Source organism: Melozone crissalis, unplaced genomic scaffold (genome assembly GCF_028551555.1).
Source record: "Melozone crissalis strain CALT ecotype California unplaced genomic scaffold, PUWL_Pcris_2 ptg000036l_1, whole genome shotgun sequence".
NCBI lineage: Eukaryota > Metazoa > Chordata > Aves > Passeriformes > Passerellidae > Melozone > Melozone crissalis.
In genome coordinates, this window is record NW_026535814.1 from 6,174,653 (window position 1) to 6,190,094 (window position 15,442).

A 15,442-nucleotide genomic window follows, 5' to 3' on the forward strand; every position below is an offset into this window, starting at 1 on the left:
GCCAGGTGGTGAGAGCACCTCGGCATGGAAAGGAGATGTCACGAGATAGCAAGATACCGGGCGGATTGCTGATTGTGACAAGAAGTCCGTGGCACAAGGAAGGACTCCGTCTATCCCTTATGAGCTGAAGATTTGATTTTTTTTTCCAAAGGGTGGTGCCAGACCGAGTGTGGATAATTTTTTGGGAAATGTAAATGTGTTTGGGAATTTGGTGGGAGGAGGATAAGGAAGTGTTTCTGTGTAGTTTTCATTCTCCTTGTTTTTTTCCCTGTGTGTGTGTAGGTTAGTAATTGTGTGTGTAGTTTAGTAATTGTGTGTGTAGTTTAGTTAATAAACTTCTCTTTATGTTTAAGTTGGAGCCTGCTTTGCTTATTTCCTGGCCACATCTCACAGCAGATATCAGGTAAAAGGTATATTTATGGGGGCCTTGGCTTTGCCAGGCCTAAACCATAACAGTTAGAAAGTGTCTTTTCCCAGCCCAGCCATCGAAGGAGTCAGAACTCTTCTATTCTCATTCTCAAGGTTGTTTATTGTTTCTTATCTATAAAATTCATTCTCTGACCCACCGAGGTCTGTCTGGCAGGTCAGGTTGAGGCACACTGCCCGTTCTTGGGATGGTGATATCTTTTATACTAAAAATTACATGTACACTATTTACTATTTCCCAATACATATGTTAGACACTGAGCTTCTACTCTAAACCAATCTGAAAGTGCCAACATCACCCAGAAGATGGAGGCTAGGAAGAGGAAGGAAAAAGGACATGGCACACCCAAATTCCTCCATCTTGGGACCCCGAACCCCCATTCTAAAAACCTCAAAAATCTATTTTTCACCCCGTGACAAACTCACTATTTAAACTTCCTTGACTCGTAATTCTTCATATAGAGGTTGGTAATTGTTTTCCCTGGGTCAAGATCAAAGGCACAGGTGTCTTGGGCTCTGTGCCAAGGTCTCTGAGCCCCCTGGGCAGGGGCTCGAGCCATCCAGGGCAGCCAGAGGAATTTCCTGGGTTCTGACAGTGAGGTTTTAGACTGGATATTAGGAAATATTTTTTCACTGAGAGGGTGGTCAGGCATTGTAACAGGCTTCCCAGGGAAGTGGTGGGGTAACCATTCTTGGAGGTATTTAGAAGATGCAGCAGTTGGGGGTAGGGTTTAGTGGTGAACACGGTGGTGTTGGATTAAGCTGGATCTGATGATACGTGGGGAGGTGATGATAGCACCACATAGTAAATGAAAGTGGATGTAAGAGGCTGGATCACAGAGAATACTGAAAGTAAAGCAAGGGCGTTTGAACTTGTGTGGCTTAAATCAGCAAACTGGTTGAGAAATTTGAGGAATTAACCGAATTCTTCAGAAGTATGATTGCACTGAGTAGATTGGGGATGGATATGAAGGGTGAAGAAAGGGAAAAGCATATGGTGGTCACCCACAAAGCAACACTACAAGTTGTGGTAAAGCATTAACAATAAAAGCAAACGTTGAGATTGGAATGCCCATTACTTTCCTCTAAGAAGTGAGGCCAAACATTTCAACTGCCTTTCATGCAACAAAATAGAATGGGAAGAACAGCTTTTAAATCATCTAAACTTACATGTGCCATTTCATCTTCCATTCATAACACTTCATCTAAAGAATTTGCTTTCCTGATGGTGGGGTATACTTCTCCATTTTTCCTATGGCTGAGCTCCCAGACTTCTTCTGGCAGTCTGTTACTATAGAGACAAAGTGAGAAATATATACATACATCTACCATGTCACAGTACTAGAGAACACCTGGTGGCAACAGCAGAACAAAGGAAAGATAGAGCTGTTGCTCTTCCCAGCAGATAGAGATAGAGATAGAGATAGAGATAGAGATAGAGATAGAGATAGAGATACACACACATGGTTATAGCAGGTGCTCCAAAACAAGAACATCTTTTATCAATCTGCATTTTCTAATGGGACTAAATGCAGGCACAGTGGTGAAGTGGGAGGCTGTGCAGTGGTACAGCCTTTTAAGGTGGAAATCAGTCAATCTAAATGGGGGAAAGGAGTCTAGCAATGCACAAGTACTGCCTGGTAGCACAAGAACATGCACTATACTACTCTGTGCTAATAAGGAAGGTACAGTAAGGTCTGCAGTCCCCTTAAAACCATAGCTTGGCTGATTATTTATCTCATGACATCTGTGCTGGGCTGTAAGGTCTTAACAAGCAGTTGGCTGTGATCCACTAGCCCTATCAGTAAATCTGCCCTCTCATCCACTATTCAGTTTTTCCCCTGTTATTAACTAATTCTCTCTCAGAACAACTACTTCTCTGCCTCTCGTTTGTGAGGACACTCTCCTTCCTCTTGGTATACAAATACTGATTAAGTTTATGTAAGTTATTAGGATTGTAATTTTTTTTTTATTTTAATGTTCAAGCTGCAGAGAGGAAACAAATATCTCACAAGCCTCCCACTCTAGTGTCTGTAAGCATATCCAAATACTAATCCTTTCTGACACTGTCAAGGGCAACAGCCTATCACAAGGGTGAGACTACTACCTCTCAGCAAAGCTGCAGCTCTTCATGGTACTGAGCTGCAAAGGGAAGTTTGTCTGGATTTTTCTGCGAGTGGTTGAACAGTCTCAACTGATCCATATTTTTGTTCTAAATCAGAATGGGGTTGGCAGGCTTTATTCTCCAAGAACCATGAATTGAAGCTCCTAATAGGAAAGCATGGGGAAATAAAAGATCCATCTTAGTGTCAATTCATATTTAGACCATAGTTTAGCCACCCACATAAAATTATATTCACTGCAATTTGCGCTTCTTATAACTCAGGAAGAAATTACAGACAGACAGTTATCCCAAAGGAACATGACATAGATTACAATGCATGCTCAGAGACACATTTCAGTTTCCCTTCTCCTCTACGTTTATTTATTTTTGTGTGCAGTGAGGTAACCTGGCCTAGTAAATACTCTTGCTCAGCAATTGCCTTGATCATTAAAAGCTGTAGGAGTTTGTTCAGCCAAATGTTAAAAGCTTCCATTTATTTTCTTCTGTTTTAGGGAGATTCATTCTTAGCATGAATATTCATTCTTAGTTGCAGGGATAAAAATGAGCATATGAATGCTACCACAACAGCTACACAGTACCTTTGCTATGGAGTACTTTGCAATTAAATTTTGGGGTGGTTCTTCTGGTGGTGGTGGTGGTGGTGGTTTTGTTTGGGGTTTTTCTGTTTGTTTGGTTTTTTATCTTTTTCATTTCCACAACATATATGTCAGACACAGCAAGCTCTGCATAGCTGTTAGCAAAACTGGTTAAGAGTATTTGAGATTTTTAAGGACTCTGTTGCATATTAAAAGCAAACTGTACAAACATATTTTATGTGAGAAGTTTATGTATTTTTCAGACAGTATTCATATAGAACAGCTCAGACATTTAGTGGCTTAGGTCTCAGGCCACAACCATTTTATCTCACTTATTTATAATATAATCAAGCGTCTCTGTTAGTCAGCCAGCATCCACACACATGGGTGGGTGAAACAAAGTACCGACTAGATCTTACTTTCTTTTTGAAATATAAATCCTTTGCTATAGAGGAGCAACATAATTAAACATTTGCAACACTTACTTGTTCCTCAGTAACCAACATCAGTTTATAGCTGTAGCTGCCTGTGTAAAGCTCCGTGCTTATCAAACACCCATCTTCTCCAGCAGGAAGGAAGATGCAGTGTTGGTACTGGTTTCAGTGCCTCATCAAGAGGCTTTATCAGTAGCTTGCTGGCTTAGAATGGAGTGGATGGTGGAATGAAGAGGGATGGATATACACACAACAGGCACAGAAAAGGTGGTGGAGGGGAAATTTGGGAGTTAAAACTACCCAATAGCAGCTCTGCAGTGCTGCAGAACCATCTCTTTGCACAAACCAGGAAAGAGAAATGTTCTAACTACTTAAGCATTAAAAGCACATTCTTGTTTTTAATAAAAAGCACTATCTAGCAATGCTTGTTTGACAACATCTCATCAGCTGAGTAATGATGGCTCTGGCCAATGGCCAATCCTAGAGAGTAAGGAGATAGTTAAAAAAAAAATTCAATCATTCAAGAGGTAGAATTGATCAGAATTAAATTAGAATTAGAATTAGAATTAGAATTAGAATTAGAATTAGAATTAGAATTAATTAGAAATTCCAGGGAACTAGGAATCATAGAGTTAGGAAATGCTCTTCAACTATCAGTGCAGAGAAACCCATGTCCATATGAGGTAGCTAGGAAGCTGCCATTGCAGTTCTCAGCATGAAAGACTGGAAGTTGAAACCTCCTGATAAAATTCCAACATAAATACTTACACTCTGGATATATTTCTGCAGCTGAATTAAAAGCATTCCTCAGTTCTTCCTCTACACTTTTATGCTGTTTGAGAATTTACTTAATTCCTGTGAGCAAGCAGCTCCTTCCAGCACAGGATGAAATTACAATTCCCAAGCCTTCTCTTCAAGCTTTTGGCGATTCCTCTGGCAGGCACAATACGGAATGAGTATCATGATCTCTGCTAACTCTCAATTTACTGAGGCTGGCTCTCAGAGATCCAAGGGGTGCTGGTCTCTAAGGATCTTTATTTTCCAAATGCCAATGGCAAATATGTTTGGGTCAGGGATACAACACACATTTGCAGGATTTTTAAATACTATCTGTAAAACATAAATTGACAGTGCATACTCATGCCCTATTCTTCATGATTTCTCATAGTTCTTTCCTTTATTATCGCATTTTGTTAAAAAAAAAAGACTGCATAAAGCAGCATGCAGAAGACAAACTCTGTCAATAATTCCATAAAAAAACACTTACCAGAAACAATATTGTGGAAGTAGCAGAGTTCGTCTAGAAGTTTACTTCAAAGAGCAAGTTTACTTCTAGAGCAAGAAATGCTTTAAAAACTGAAGAATTTCACTGACTGCTGGCATTCTGAGATACTGCATCTTTTCAAAAAGGAAAAAAAAAAAGGATAGCTCCTAATAAAGTGTCATATTCATTTTTAAGGTTCCATTAATTGCTTATTTTGATAAGTCAATTAGCAATATTCACTGAAACAAAATATTGTTTAAAAATACATTGATTTATGGTCATTATATATCCAACCTCTTTCAAAAAATGTAAAGTTTCATCTTTCTTATTGATAGCAATCATTATGCCCTAGTAAGTAACTGAATATCTCAAGAGATTAATTTAAAGAATCAGAACCTGTTTTATATTTGTCCTGGAAGAACTTTTCACTATATGCTGTTTGTGAAAAACAACACCACCACCAAACTCAAAAGCAATGTTTATTGCTTGTATGACCTAAAAATAGATTGTATTCCATACTTGTTGTGCAACACTGAAAAAAATTAAAATGCTACTTATTCTAAGTATAGTACTATGTTTGTGCAAAAGTACAAACTATTCTGAACATCAATGACAACATCAGCAACACACAGTACTTAATAGAAATAACAACTAAAATTCATGGAAAGATATCAAGTAATCAACAGACATTGTGACTACAGAAAAGGGATGCTCAGGGATGTGATACGCCAGCGTTTAAGAGAATTCTGGAGTGAGCTGTTCCCAAAGGGGGGACATTGACCACTGCTAAGACTGTGCATTCCTGCATGCCAGGAGAAGCTGGAGAGCACTGCATGTGTAATTTAGAGCTCCACCAGCATAATCCACATAAGGCAGGTAGTGTTTGTGAATGTTCCAGTATGTTCATCTAATTTGAAGAGAAGAATTCTCTCAAACTTGTATGATGCTTTATCAGAGTGCTTCCACATCTTTTACATTATTGGAGACAAACTACTCCATGGTGAAATAAGTTTATCTAAGAGAGGTGGCAATTACTTTGAAGCTGTTTGATTAAGAACAAAGGTTACAATGGCAACTAAAGGCCCGGATTTTAGACCAACTTTATAGGAACAATGGATTGCAATCCCAAAAAGTCCAATGTTTGTATCTCAACAGAGTAAGATGGTGAAGATGCTGCATGATCTTCCACACACAAACTTCCCAATTGCACCTGTGAGCATTTGCAAGGTCTGTAACAACTGATCAAAGTAAAATGAAATTTGCATCTGTTGCAAAGAACAAACTCTTTCTGTATTCACTCCAGTATCAATCAATACATTTTCCACAAAGCAAATTTATTTCATAAGCAAAGAGGGGAAGAAGATAATTAAGAAAATTCCTACTCATACCTTCAGAAACCCAAGAAGCAGATGAAATCAGCTCACAGACTGTATCCTCATTGGCATCTGCTGAGTAGTATTGTTCTCTGTCATCCTCCTCTGGTACAGCAGACTGAAAGTCAGCAAATGCTTATATGTAAAATAGGAAGAACACTACTTATGTTCACATAATTCACATAATTCACAGAATTACTAAGTTGGAAGAGACCTTCAAGATCACAGAGTCCAACCCAATGTGTTGATGTTGAAATATGCTTCTCAAAGTTTTATGTACGTGTAAATATACCAAAGTGCACATTTAAACATTTTTCCTGCCTTTCATAGTCAGGGGAGGCCTCCTGGGAGGAAATATGTATTAATTTCCACAGAAATACTAAAACTTATTTTGCTATCAGTCAATAACAGCCAATGCTGCTTTAGGAAGAAAACAGAATACTGAATATTTACTTACTTGATGTAATGAACACTGAAATCCTCAACACATCTGCTGGTGTAAACATCAACAGGTAAATTGAATTTCCATTCACAATCTCACACAAAATACAGCATTATGCATATTAAGGGGGGCAGCACAGTCATTTGATGTTTTCTCTATTGGCAGATGTTTGCTACAACAGACCTTTATTATTTGATGTTATACTGAATTTTCAGCAGGACAAATGATGTATCTGAACAGCTCTTGGCAGATTCAGCACCATGGGCAATGAGCACCTTGCAGGTGTAAATACTGCACATGTGGAGTACTACTTGCTGTATACAGATAATTACTTAAGTAGCAAGCTAGGTAATTTAAATGAATATTCATAAGGGACTTCAAGTGCAATACTGGTAGCAAGAAATTGCAAATTTTATTGCAACCAGTAGAATCATACTTGAATGTCTTTGGACTTTACAGCGCTAAATCCAAACCAAACAGGCAAAATATATGTTTGCATTACAGGCCATCAGAAAAAAAAAAATTATATTTTCAGTTTTGCTTCTGGCTGGAGTGACTTGACCAGAGCATGCTACACATAACTGGATTTCTGATACACATGCATTTGTGGGGGAAGGTTCTCAGCCAGAATAAACCTGGAACATACAAGGACAATTTTCCAGGTTCTGCCACATTAAGTGAAGGGAGCTTTGTGGCAGCCGACAAAATTAAGAAAGACTAAATAATAGACCTATTTTTTCTCTCTTCCTGACCCCTTTAAAGAATAAGAATGAATATTTCATACTAATTTAGTACTTCTGACAGCATTAGTTGCTCCTTGAACAGTATTAGTGAGACAAAACTAACTTTTTCGCAGAGAAAGTTTGTGTGGAAGACAAAGCTAGACATGGTATTAGAAGGACTGCTTATTTATCCTGCAAAGCTTCCCTGTAGCTCTCCTGTGGCTTCACTCAAAAACTGAACCTCTACAGCTGTTACACAGAGTTAAATTATTTGGTTTCGAATCTCAGCACCACAATTTGTACAGTACAAGGCCACCATGAACTCAGTGTTTTCACTGATTCTGTCTTTAAAAGATTTGTTCTCTGCGTATCCTGAAGTAAACAAATTGGCTTACAGTCAGCTAGACCTACTCAGGCAAGGCCTGGCTACTCATCTGAACAACAAGGTTTACCTGAAATGCTCAACAGCACACTGCCAATCATCAGGTCCAACATTCTGACCTTGTCACAGAGCTCTGAACCCAGAGCAAGACATGCCATTTGTCTGATTCAGTGTTGAATTTGTAACATAAAAATAGCTAGCGCTCAATTATTTGCTATGAGTACTGATCACTGTTCTTCCCAGGTTTCATACAAGTGAAATATATATATAAATATTTGCACAGATATATAATAGATGCATTAGAAAGAAGGAACACACATCCATAAGGGAATCATGTCCTTTCAGAGGTCATACTGTGGAAATCAAGTGTCTTTTATGCCATCTGGTTGCCCAAGTCCTTGAACACATAACTAAATTCAGCTAACTGACATCTTGGTTAACATTTTTGTCATTCTCTGCACATTTCTTGTCCTCTGCTTACAGAACCAGGCAAGTCTGCAATGCCTACGTGCACAGTGATCCACTGCGGGGAAGTCACACGCACACAAAACAATCCTTTGGACCTGAAGCCTGCATTGCATTTATGATGACAGAGATCTCCATTGCTAGAGGCACTAGTTCTTGGGAAGAATAGATGGAAACTATTTGGTGGATTTAAGAAGAGAAAGGGAGAGGAAAAGGGGAAAGGGAAGAAAAAAGGGAAAGGGAAGGAAAAAAGGAAACAAGAAAGGGGAAAGAGAAAAGGGAAAAGGAAAGGGAACTCTGGTGCAAACAGAAATATAACTGCAGTGATAAGTGTCTCAATTCTTTTGCATTGACAGGAACCTGTTCTGCCAGTTACTGAGGCAACAGCAAGGCATCTCAGCTATGTGGGCAACAATACTTATGTGCTTCTCACAGACCTGTGGCAGGGCAGAGCTCCAAGGTGCACTTTAAGTTCCATACTCAATGGAGAGAAGGGCTTGGTCGCTCAGCCTATGCTGCACAGCCATGCTCCAGCCCTGCCTGTGCTCCAAACTAAAGGCTATGCAAGCAAATCAGCACAGCGAGCACAACCTAATATCCTTCACACCAGCACTACTGATTGGCTTTAATTTAGCGCTGTGTTAACTCCCCACACTGGAGCTCACTTCTAATTGAGTATCCTGGAAGCCAGAGCAGAGCCTGTTTCTGTCTGCCCTACAACAGCAGCCTTGGAAAGGCTTTCAGAGCAAGCATGCTAAGTACCGAAACATTTTAAGCAGCCAAGAAAATACTAGGGATTACACAATTACCTTTAGCCACACTCCTCTCTGGAAATTAGGAGTCTTAGTGAAGTCAGTGAAAGGCTTTTCCCAGCTTCCAGTCTGCTACCTGGACCACAGCCTGGTGTGTTCTGAAGACATGGCTCTTTCTAGAGCATAAATCCTTAGAGAAAACCATAGTTTCCCATTTCCCAAGGAGACTGACCCCCTGAAACCAGGGACTCAGGCTGGTGGGCTGTTCTGAAGAAGATGGTATCCACCCTCCTCTTTAAAGCCATTAACTCTGAATGAGAGAATGAACCTCTTTCTTAGGATGCTTAGGCAGAACAGGGTGAGTTCTGAACCCCAGGCTTCACTCTAAGGGCTCCTTAGGGTTCTTCAATCAAACATAAAGATGCCAAAAAGCCTCTGAGCTGCTTTGAAGACTGTTTAAAGGAGTTTCTTAAACTCTTCGCTAGGCTACTGCTACAGACAGCACAATGGGCCTGGCAGGTTCACTGCAGCTGCCTTGTTCTTAGCAGGGGGTGAAGTCTAGGCAAACTTGCAAACCAAATGCTTATTGATATGAAGACCTAACTGTTCAAGGGAGCATGCAGGAACTCAGAGAAATTTAAGACAGGTTAGGAGTTTATGCTCTTTTAGCATTAAGAATCAGGTATGGAGCAGGTCTTTTTGATTTTGAATTTGTGTAGTGTTTATTGTGCCCATATGGTGTTCAATGTATCTAAAACTTCCTCTTTCTCTCCCAGAAAACAGCCTGTTGTGGTGTGTTGGTTTGTTCCGTTTCTCCCCCATTTGTTGTGATGGTTCTGTCCTCCCAGTTTTCCCCGCCCTAGTTTCTGTCTATTATTTCGTTACCATGGTTGCCCCCCTGTTATGTAATTTCCCCGCCCCATATCTCCAAATATGTATAGTTTTCTCACCTCCCTGGGCCCAGTCAATCACTCCCCACCACTCCCAGTCTTCTAGAAGGTTCCCTTCAGTGGGAGTAATGATTGGCTGAGGTCCCGGGGCCCCTCCTTTACAATGTATCTATTGGTTCTCCCTTCATGTCTATTATGTTAAGCTCGTCCCCTGTTCCTCCCTGATTGGTTTTCTGTAAATCCCACCCCCAGTTACCACCTCCCTTTATAATCCCATGTTCTGCCGTTTTTCTTGGTCACTCTCTGCTGGTCCTTCCCAGTTTGTCACCCCCTGCTGGTCGTCCCCCGGGACATTAAACCAGTTTAACCCCAGAGAGTGTCTGGCTCTTGCTTCGCTCCGCCCTGCCTCGCAGTTTCTCACCGAGACCTCGTCCTGCAGGCATAGCCCGAGGCTTCTACCGCCGAGGGGTGCCTGAAGCTGCCAGTCCTGGGGCCTCGCCACCGGGACTGACACCCCCTGCTGCAGTGGGGCTGTTGGCCACCCTCTCAGCTAGCCAGGGCACAGGGTTATTGGCCGCGGCATTGCTGCAGATTGGCGCCCAACGTGGGGCCTGGGCCGTCGCTCGGACCCTGCGGACGAGGTCATCAGACCTCTGGACGTCTGTCTACCACCGGTCACAGCGGGCTCCATTGTAGGAGCGGCGCTCCCGGTGGACCCGGAGCTGCAACTCCTAACACCCAGGGAGAGCTCCGAGGGCGGAGTCCTGCCCTTACCGGATTTCTTTTCGCCGTTTCGTCTGACTGGTAAGCCCCTGCCTTGGGGGTCTTCCCTCCCAACTTTTTAACCCCTCCCGGGAATTGAGCCCTGCTTTGGGGACTGTTCCCAACCCCTCTTCTCCCTACACCCCTTCCTTTTTTGTTTTTTCTCCCCTGTGGGTGCCGTGCTCATGCCCTTCCTGGGACCGGCAGCCTAGTGGTCATGCCCGACGGGGACCGCCACTAGGATAAGGCTCCTACTTTCCCTAAACCTTTTAATACTGTCTGGCCTCTGGGGGGTTCATGCCTGCTCTGGGACCGATCCCCTAAGCCAGCGGTAGTGTGGGAGCAGGCGAGCGGTCGATTCTTGTTTTAGTTGTCTTTGGTTCCGGTTTGGGTGGTTTTTGTCATCTGAGGAGGACTCTTTTCTTTGATTTTCTCTCGTTTTCTTTTAAGTTCCGCGATGGGTGCGCGGCAGAGTTCCCCTCAAAAGCGAGCCTTTCACCAAGTTAAAAGTTTGTTAATGGGGGGAGGTTTGGATCCCCCGAAGGTTGATTTGAAAAAGTTAATAAGGTGGATTTTTTCCCAGTTCCCCAACACTACCCCAGAGCAAATTAAAGACCCGCTATATTGGAAGGCTGTGTTGGCAAAATTAGATCAGGAGGTCAGCTCTGGGGACGCAAAACTTTACCCAGCCGCTTACTGGGCGGGTAAGGTTTTGCAATTATTGTCTCCTCAGGGGGAACTGTGGAAAAATCCATCAACCTTGCGTTCTCACCCCAGTTCTCCTAGTTCTGCTGTCCCTACCCCGTCTACCTCGCCCCATGTCCCTCGGTCGGAGCCCTTGAGGGGGGTCCTCAAGGCCAGCACACAGCAGAGGCTCCATCCTCCCTCTGCCCCCTCTCGATCGGCCCGACCTGGCCCTCCAAAAGGAGGACTCCGAGGAGATCCTGGCCAGACTCCTCGGAGCAAGTTTTCCTACCCCTTTTCCCAATCTCCCCAGTACCCAGTTGATATACCCAAAAGTGTTCGGTTTAATGTCCCCCCAGTTAATGTCCCACTGCCTCCACAAGATGGCTCCCATGGAGCCCAAGATGGAGGCGGCCACGTGTCCTTTCCCACCAGTTTCTCTTCTCCTTCCTACAATCCCTTCCTCCCTCAGCCCAACCCCTTCCTACCCCCAGATCCACCCCTTTCTCCACCCCTTTCTCCTCTGCCTCCGCCCTCTGTTCCTCCCTACGCTCCGCCCCTCAATAGTCCCTCCTCGTTCCCGCCTCCTCACTCTGCCCCGCCTCCGGACTCCACCTCGGAGGCGGAGAAAGTTCAGTCACCACCTCCTGTTCTGCCACACCCATCAGCCTGCCCCTCCCAGGTACCAGGCCCCGCCTCTGCCTCCCTCCTTTCCGGTTCCCACGCCTTCCCTTCCGGTTCCCACGCTTTGTATTCCGGGGGGCGGGGGCAGTGGGTAACCGGAAGCCAGGGCGAGCCCCAGTTTTTGAAGCCACCCCGGTTAGCTACCGCCTGAGCAGGGAGGGGAGTTCTCAGGCTCAGTGAGTGCCAATTGCACAGGACCGGATCAAGGAACTGTGCAAGGCCCAGAGAGAGTACTCCCGGGAATCGGAGTATTTCCGGGGGCTCCTCCGTTTGGCCCTTGCACAGGGAGATCTGGTCCCCGCTGATCTGAGAACTCTCTTCTCTAGCCTTTTAGGCCCTATGGAGTTTAGGGCCTGGGCAGTAGAGTGGGGGAGGGAGGTCGCAGAAGTTCTCCCAGTTCTCTGGGAGAGCCAAGCAACCTCACATGACGCAGATGGCCAGTTGATATCAACAAACCATCTCATAGGTACAGGGGCATGAGCTGGTGGGGCGATTCAGGCGCGGGTGCTCTTCCCAACTCAGATCACCGAGTCCTGTTGTGCTGCAGAGAGGGCCTTTTTTAAACTTCCAGCGGTCTTCTCTCAGCACGACGAGGAAGAGCCCTGGCAGGGGCCACAGGAGCCATACTTAATGTTTTTAGAAAGACTCTACAGGTACGTGGAGACTCAAGCTTCTGAGGAGGGAGAGAGAGAAAACTTGTTGCGGCGGATGGCGTTTAAGAATGCGAACTCTGAATGTAGGAGAGCCATCCGAACCCTCCCCCGTAGCCCACGGCCTACCATCAAACAGATGATGGAGGTCGTGGCACGGGAGGTCCCATTACCATCAGACCAGGGAGCGCCTGACCCCAAGTTAAAGAACAAGCGGACCTAAGTGGCATTTGCATCGCGTTCCAGCACCGACGAGGAAGATTACAGCGCGGTGGCAGCTGGATCGTCGACCCCGGGAGCAGCCAGAAGACATCCAGGCACCCACCCGTGTCATTTATGCGGAAAGACGGGGCACTGGATGCCTGACTGCCCTCTGCGGGAGGAATTTTTAACTTATAGGAGGAAGGAGTGCCCTGCTGGAAAGCAGGAGGGAAAACCATCAAAAAACTAGATAGCGAGCGCAGTCCCTCCCTGCGCCACGATACAAATAAGGCGGGCCATGTAACATCGGGCAGGGAGGAGGGAAAAGAGAAAAGCCCGTCACATGCCTCTACTGGACCTGACTTTTTTCGCCCGGACTTGACATACTGTACCTGTTGGCTACAGCCTCAGCCTGCTCTAACCACAATCTCTTCATTTTCTCCATAGAGGCTGCAGCTGACCCGCGACATCCATCTTGCGGACACTGATTTCCACCTGGTGACTGCCGACATTCAGCATCCCGGCAGCTGGAGGAGACTTGGACGTAGCAGGTGGATCATTGTTGGGGACACAAAATATACACCATTAGACCTACACATAGTCCCGGGGTTGGTGGCAACCAACCGGGACCGATTTGCACTAGGGCTGTACTGCGTCCGGCCCCCACTTTCTCTCCCCAAGGGCCAGGTCATCGCCCAAGCCATCCCAGTGCCGGAGGAGGTGCAGGGCTCCAAGCCATCTCAAGGGTCCTCGCCTCCAACGGTTGCTTGGGCCCAGGTTGTGGGGAGAGAGAAGCCCAGGTTGACGTGTCAACTGTCTCTGGGTGCAGACCGCAAGATCATGCGGGGGTTACTGGACACAGGAGCAGATGTGACGGTCATTCCCTCTCGGGATTGGCCGTCACATTGGGATTTGCAAAACGCAGCCGGACACATATAAGGTGTAGGGGTTCTTAAATTGGCTAAGCAATCGAAGAGCGTTGTACAAATTACGGGGCCGGATGGGCAATGGGCTTCTGTACGCCCATTCGTTTTAGATTACACCGAGCCCCTGTGGGGAAGGGACCTGCTAGCCCAGTGGGAAGCCAGAATTGACCTTCCAAAGGCTCCACAGGTTTTTCGGACGGTGGCCACTGAGGAGCGCCCTACCTGGAAGCTGGATTGGCGATCAGATGAGCCAGTACAGGTGGTGCAGTGGCCACTTAACAAACAAAAATTGAAGGCGCTCAATGAGCTCGTTCAGGAGCAGCTGCTCAGAGGCAACCTGGTGGAGACCATGTCACCTTGGAACTCCCCAGTGTTTGTCATCAAAAAGCCCAATAAGGACAAGTGGCGGCTCCTGTCCGACCTCCGTCAAATTAATGAACAGATAATTGATATGGGTCCCCTCCAACCAGGGATGCCATCCCCTACAATGCTCCCCCAAAATTGGAATTGGCTATTATTGATATAAAGGATTGTTTTTTCCAAATTCCCCTACATCCTGATGATGCCCCGCGTTTTGCGTTCACGGTTCCTTCCATCAACCGTGAGTCCCCAGCCAAGCGCTACCACTGGCAGGTTCTTCCGCAAGGAATGAAGAACAGCCCTGTGATCTGCCAGTGGTACGTCGCTTCGCTGCTGTCTCCTGTACGTACAGCCCTTGGGGATGTCGTCCTGTTACATCACTATATGGATGACATCCTCGTTTGCGCCCCAACAGATGATCTACTTGCCCATGCGCTTGACCTGACAACCAGTGCGTTGGTTGCTGCAGGGTTCGAGCTCCAAGCAGACAAAATTCAAAGGATGCCGCCTTGGAAATACCTGGGCCTTGAAATTACAAAGCGGACCATTGTGCCGCAAAAATTGGCCATAAGGACTTCAGTCCAGACCCTTGCAGATGTCCATCAGCTGTGTGGGTCTTTAAATTGGGTCAGATCTTGGCTAGGTATACCAACCGAAGACCTAGCCCCTCTTTTCAATTTATTGAAAGGGGGAGAGGAGCTGATTTCTCCTAGGGAACTCACCCCAGAGGCTCAGGTAGCCCTAGAGAATGTGCAAAAAACCATTTCGGCCAGGCAGGCCCACCGCTACCATCCGGGCCTGCCATTCAAATTCATCATTCTGGGGAAACTGCCACATCTTCACGGCCTTATCCATCAGTGGGACAAGAGTCTAAAGGACCAGGGTCTGGGCGACCCCCTCTTAATCATAGAGTGGGTGTTACTCAGCCACCATAGGTCCAAAAGAATGACAAGGCCACAAGAGCTGATAGCCGAACTGATCCGAAAAGCGAGATCTTGGATCAGGGAGCTGGCAGGCTGTGATTTTATATGCATTCATCTTCCAATTCAATTGGTTTCGGGCCAACTTAAATTAAAGACCTTCAATGAACTGCTTGAAACTAATGAGATGCTACAATTTGCTTTAGATAGCTACTCTGGCCGCTTTGCAGTCGATCGGCCGGCCCATAAACTTTTCAATTCAGAGTTTAAATTATCTATCAAAGGGATTCAGAGTAGGAAGCCTCTAGATGCTCTGACAGTGTTCACTGACGCGTCCGGAGCATCCCACAAGTCAGTGATGACTTGGAAGGATCCTCTGATTCAGCGGTGGGAGGCTGATGTTGC